The sequence below is a fragment of the Camelina sativa genome, chromosome 17 (assembly GCF_030686135.1).
Source record: "Camelina sativa cultivar CO46 ecotype springtype chromosome 17, ASM3068613v1".
NCBI classification, from domain to species: domain Eukaryota; kingdom Viridiplantae; phylum Streptophyta; class Magnoliopsida; order Brassicales; family Brassicaceae; genus Camelina; species Camelina sativa.
In genome coordinates this window covers 35,823,958-35,830,688 of record NC_141896.1, presented here as the reverse complement: position 1 = coordinate 35,830,688, position 6,731 = coordinate 35,823,958, and positions in this window count along the sequence as shown.

Genomic DNA, 6,731 nt, shown 5'->3' with positions numbered 1-6,731 from the left:
GGGGCTGATGAATGCCTTTAAGGCTGCTGATTCAGAGTATCAGGTCTCAGCTGATGGTACTATCTTGGTGCATAGTCGGATTTGTGTGCCTAATGATGAAGAGTTGAGGCAGGAGATCCTGAGAGAGGCTCATGCGAGCAAGTTTTCTATTCATCCAGGAGCGACCAAGATGTACCGTGATCTCAAGAGGTACTACCACTGGGTCGGGATGAAGAAGAATGTAGTTAGTTGGATTGTGAGGTGCGATGTGTGTCAGCTAGTGAAGGCTGAGCATCAGGTTCCAGGCGGGTTACTGAAGAGTCTACCTATTCCTGAGTGGAAGTGGGATATGATCACAATGGATTTTGTGGATTACCAGTGTCTCGGACTTTTGATGCTATTTGGTCATTGTGGACTGGTTGACTAAGTCAGCACATTTTCTGGCCATTAAGAAGATTGATGGAGCAGCGGTCTTGGCTAAAAAGTATGTGAAGGAGATAGTCAAGTTGCATGGGTGCCAGCGAGTATAGTGTCTGATAGGGACTTTAAGTTCACTTTGGTGTTTTGGAAAGTATTTCAGGCAGAGATGGGCACTAAGCTGCATATGAGTACAGCTTATTATCCCCAGACAAATGGAAAGTCAGAGAGGACGATTCAGACGCTGGAGGATTTGCTAAGGATGTGTGTGTTGGATTGGGAGGGCCATTGGGCAGATCACCTGAACCTGGTAGAGTTTGCTTACAACAACATTTATCAGGAGAGTATTAAGATGGCTCCTTATGAGGCTTTGTATGGGAGGCCATGTCGTACAACATTATGCTAGAATCAGGTGGGGGAGAGGAGCATGTTTGGTGCTAGTTTTTTTCAGGAGACCTAAGAAAAGATTCGGGTTCTCAAGCTGAACATGAAGGAGGCTCAGGATAGGCAGAGGAGTTATGCTGATAAGAGGAGGAGATATCTTGAGTTTCAGATAGGAGACAGAGTGTACCTCAAGATGGCCATGTTGCAGGGTCCGAACAGGTCATTGACATAGACTAAGTTGAGTCCAAGGTATATGGGTCCATTCAGAGTGATTGAGCGGGTGGAACCGGTGGCATATAGGCTGGAGTTGCCTGAGGTTATGCGTGCATTCTACAAGGTTTTCCATGTGTCTATGTTGCAGAAATATCTCCGTGAGGATGATCGGTTGTTGGCTAAGATTCCTGAATATCTTCAGCCTAACATGATCTTGGAGGCGAGACCAGTGAAAGTTCTCGGGAGGAGGATCAAGGAACTTTGGAAGAAGAAGATTTCTTTGATGAGAGTCCTTTGGGACTGTGATGGTGTTGAGGAGCAGACTTGGGAGCCAGAGGTGAGGATGAAGGCAAGGTTTAAGAAGTGGTATGAGAAGCAAGCCGCGACTTGAGCTTGTCTAGCCTGGTCCCAGTTGTAATCCATGGTTGGAGCGGGAATGAAGTATTCCAGCCCATCTCTCTTGTTTACTTGGTCGCTTAGGGGTGGTTGGTTGTGCGACTAAGTAACAAGATGAGGTGGTGTTTGGGGTACAAAATTTCCGCGAGGCGGGGTTTTGGAGTAAAGTTTCCTGAAATAGAAGTTTCCAAAAGTGGAAAGTGCTAAGAATGGAAAATTTTATGTGAGATAGAATTTGTCCATTTTGAGTGGTGGTGAGCCTTGAAGGGGTTTGTGTGGCCTTAGTGGCGGACTTTTGAGTCATTGTGCCCATGTGTGGTGGTGTTTTGGGACATTATGTGGCCTTTGCAGTGGGCTGTTTAGCCAATTGTGTGGCCTTTGTGGCGGACTTTTTAGCCAATTGTGTGGCTTTTGTGGCGGGCTGTTTAGCCAATGTGCCTGTTTAGGCGGTCTTTCGGGATGTATGGTCTTCGTGATGGTCCTTCGGGACATGTGGCCTGTTGAGGCGATCCTTTGAGATGTATGGTCTTCGTGACGGTTCTTCGGGACAAGTAGTCTTTGTGATTGTCCTTTGGGACAAGTGGTCTTCGTGACGGTCCTTCGGGACAAGTGGTCTTTGTGACGGTTATTTTGAAGACATTTGTTTGGCCTTGGTGGCGGTCCTGTTTAGGACATTTTGTTTGGCCTTGGTGGCGGTCCTGTTTAGGACATTTGTTTGGTCTTGGTGACGGTCCTGTTTAGGACATTTGTTGGCCTTTTGGCGGCCCTTGTGGTATGTATATGATCATTGTGCGGTCATGAGGTATTCCAGTGAGGGGATATGTGATTGGTAGGACATTGTGATGTTTTACACGAGCCACGGGAAGGAAACCTAGATAGGGATAGGACTCAGACGTGTTCAGAATTGTTTGCTCGCGACTCTTGGGGGACTTTGGTTCTCCTAGTACTGCCATATTCTGAGACTTTGTGGCTTGGGAGTATGGTTGGTATATCCACTTCGGATGACGATCCGGAGGCGCGCTGTAGGGTGGTAACCCGAGAGAAGAATACTGGACTCCTTATATATTATAGCATGCGGGCTTAGGCCCGATGAGGAGCCAATATTATGGCATGCAGGCTTCAGTCTGATGAGGAGCCAATAAAAACTCAAGGTTCAGACCTATGAGTGAAGGAAAGTCCAAAAGTCGAGAGAAAATAATGCCTGGAGCGTGAGTCTATCGCCTAGAGATGACATTCGTAGATCGTCGGAGGAGTGCGGACCGTGGAGACGGTTGCACGGGAATCCTTGGCTGATGGTTGTTCTAGATTCGAGGACGGATCTATGTTGGTGGAAGAGAATTGTAACATCCGCTTTCTAAAACTAGGATGTAGAGAAAACCGAAGGATATAATTTTTAATCGATTTTGGTTAATTAAACCAAAAACCCTTAATACTCTTTTTTATTGTCACGCCTCCTTTCTTCTTTTATGCTTTTGTCGACATTGACATCAGAGAGAGGGAGAGAAAGAGAGATAACTTTTGGTTATTGAATGTAAAGGAGAAAGGGAAGAAGATCAAGCTTTTTCCTTAGAGTAAAGAGAGAAACAGAACTGTTAGAGTTTGGGAGAAGAAGGATTCGAGTAGTTAAATCGTTTCGAAAGATATTTATTTTTGGTAGGATTGTAGCTAAGAGATTTTCGTACGCTCGCATTTTTACATAAGTGAATTTAAATTAATATTCTAGGATATATTGGCAGTTTCGTGGAGTATTTCTTCTCATTCGCGGATTGAGACCAGTGGGTGTTTCGAGATCGATTTTGGTTTCATCTGAGATCTGATCGTGCTGAAATTTTGTGGGAAGCTTCTGGACGTAGAAACCTTGCGTTTCATCGGAGAGATTAGAAAGTTAACGGTTCCTTTTGATTTTGTGGTTTCACTTGTGAGGTTGTTCTTTTCTGTTTTTCCTGGCAGTTTGATTTCAATGTTTGTTTGTTGTTGTGATTGGATGTAGGAGCGATTTTGGTTAATCTTGGTTATTGGAGAGCCTCTCATTTGGTTGTAGTTAGTTTCGTGAATCACTTGTTAAGGTGAGTGCGTGACCATGAGCTTATCTAAGCGATTGGGTTGTATGACTTATTTTGTGTGATGATGTGTAGGTATGGTGAAAGTGTTATTGGTAGCTCAGTTTAATGGTTGGTTTGTTATATTTTTATTTGTAGTTGTACTCTTGATTGCTTGTGTGTATAGCTCGTAGATGGGAGAATCGCCTCACTGGGTATTTCTGGTAATACTCAAGCATCTCATTGTGTTTGTGGTGCAGGTAGAGGCAAAGTGTGACTGTGGGATTATGGCAATGAAGAGGAGTATGTTCTAGTGGTTTGCTTGGTTGTTGTCTCGCTTTTGTTAGGTTGCTAGAGTTGAGTCCTAGAATATTGTTTAGGATTGTTGGTTCTCTGGTTTATGTTGATTGGATCTTTAGTTTATGATTTTGGAATTATTACGGTTTATTTGATATTGGTCATTGGTTTATTGGTTATATATTGGTTTTACTATTTCTGCTGTTTGGTGTGATTATGGTTAAGTGTGATTGTGGTTAGGTGGCTAGTGGATATGAGACCACATAAAAATCAAAATTACAAGGCTAGAGATCTGTAACACAATTCATTATTCTAGCTATTGATAAAAATTTTGAATCTCAAAAATGAATGATGTGGGAAGATGAGAGAGAAACGAAGATGATGGAGAAGAAAAATGTGAGGTTGGTAAAGAGTAGTAATATATTCCTTCTGTTTCACAAAGAGTGTCATTCTGACACATTTCACACAAATTAAGAAAAGTTTGAATTATACATTTTTGCCTCTATTTAATTAGTAGTTAATAGTTTAAATTTAATGAAAAGAGCTTTGGGTTTAGGGGTAAAAATGAAAATGCAGCATTAAAAAGCACATTGAAAATGTAGAATGACACTCTTTGTGTAACAAAAATTTTCCTCTAAAATAACACTTTTTATGAAACAGAAGGAGTACATATATGAAAAGTGTTTAATGTCCAAAAAATGTGTTAAAAAGACAGAATTATAAGTAATTTTTCCATAATTTATTTGGTTTGAATTAAATTACCAAATTTTATGGTACGTGATGACGTGGGGGAATCAAGGTTGTTTTGATTGGACTTGCGCACTCCCATTAGTTAATAGTTATCTCGGATTGCTGACATGAACTAATATGAAGAACTACAACAAAAAAATGTTCAATTTCTTCAATTAATTTGCATCAAAATTTTAAATGATACTAATTTGAATTAAATATTTATAAATAATACAAAATTATAATTTAACATCAGTTGTAATAACTAATCCTATTATTGATTTGTTTTACATTTGTTCATTAAAACTGATGCAAATCTTGATCTATATATATTGCATCACTTAACAGTACTAATACAAATATAATTATTTACATCATTTAGAATATGATACAAATTTTTAATAAATTACAATTTATATCGTTTGTAAAAAGTGATGTAAATACTATTTGTCAACGTCACACATCGCTCCCACTGAAAGGAGAAACTTCATAACTTTATTATTTATAGGTATTTTTTTATTATGTAAAAAATGGTAAGTTTAATAAGCAACTATTAACATAAACAATATTAATAGTTTTTCTATTAATTAATAAAATTAAAAAATTCTTATTTGTGAAAAAAATTAGATTACTTTATGAATTTTCACATCAATTATATAAAACTAATATAAACACTTAACAACATTTATTATACATGTGAAGTGTATTAACTGATGTTAAATTAACAGCATCGTTTTGCAACTGATGCATAATGACATCAATTACAACAATCTATACAAAATATTTGCATCACCACTTCTAGAGTCACTTGTATAAGTGATGTTAAAGTCATTTGCAAATATTTAAAATAAGTGACACAAGATACATATTTTTTTATTGATCATTGTTGAATTTTATTTGTCTCGAATCGACCTCTCTTCTTTCTAAGAGAGATGCGTGGGGTCTAATCTTCTTTACCAATTTTTCCCTTTTACTCCTCTCTCACTCTCTTTATCACCAATTTTCTAGTTCATTCTCTGAATAAACAATGACTAATAATGACACTTGGGAGACGACCGACTCTTAAACCAACTGGTGAAAGCAATCTCTCTACACCGTTCTCAACTAACCAGCCTTATCAAATTTTACTGCCTGTAGCCTTAGTATACCTAGCGCCAGCTCTGGCTGTTCAAACCCACCTTCATCTTTGTCGTAACCGTACTCGCCATTGGTGGTGCCAAAGGGTGCGTGGTTTTATGCTTTACCATGCCACACTTAAACCCTTTTAACAACACTATTACACATTATATATATGAGGTTATTTGCCCTATGCTACACATTGTCAATTTATATTTACACTATCACACTTTCAAAATTTTAGACACTTTCTTTATATATATCCATTCTCTATTCTACCTTCTAAATCATCAAACTAGATACATCTTTTTGTTACCAAATCTCATCAATTTTTTTTTGTCATTCTTCTTCTTTGTCTCTCTCCTTTTCCCTCTTTCACTAATTATCAATAGATTTTCTATATATTTTGTATAATACCTTGTAATTATAAGTTTCCTACATTTTAAAATGTATTTTGCTATATTTTAGATGAATTATTATATTATACATTGTTTACTAATAATTGAACATTTGTTTGTTGATAAGTGGTTGGATCAATTGCAGTATGTTTATGGATACTTACTTGTGTTTGATCATTTAAAAAAGATATGAAAACCTAATTGATCAAAGAGTCATATATACTTGCCGTCGTAAGCTGTAATGAATTCTCATCTCTTCCTCTCAATAGTTTCATGCTTTACAACTTTATTTCATATTCTCATATGTTTGTAAATCAAATGTATGTTTAATATTTTCTCTTTTTACTCTTTGTGGGAGCAGAATCCCACGAGTCGGATCTCAAGAACAAGTTCGTGAGAAATAATGTGTATTATTAAGCTTTTGCATTGAGAAAAATGTGTCCCTCTTAGTTTAGAAAATGCTATGTATTTTATTTATACTAAAACATACAATTAGTTCCATAACCAAATACAATGACTCTTTATACATCTGTTTGTTTCGATCTCAACATTCAAGTTGTAACGCTCGAATCTCTTAACTGACCAAAATCTCTTTAAAACCCGATAATTTCTTTTCAACTCCGGACTTCTCGCTTTTCTCACCACCTTGGAGACCCAAACTCCCCCGGGTCTCTAGAGCTGAACGGTCCTGAGCTAGGCCTCTTTATCACCAAAGTCTGGACCGTTAGTGACACGTGTCATAAATATGGTCTCAAAGTCAACG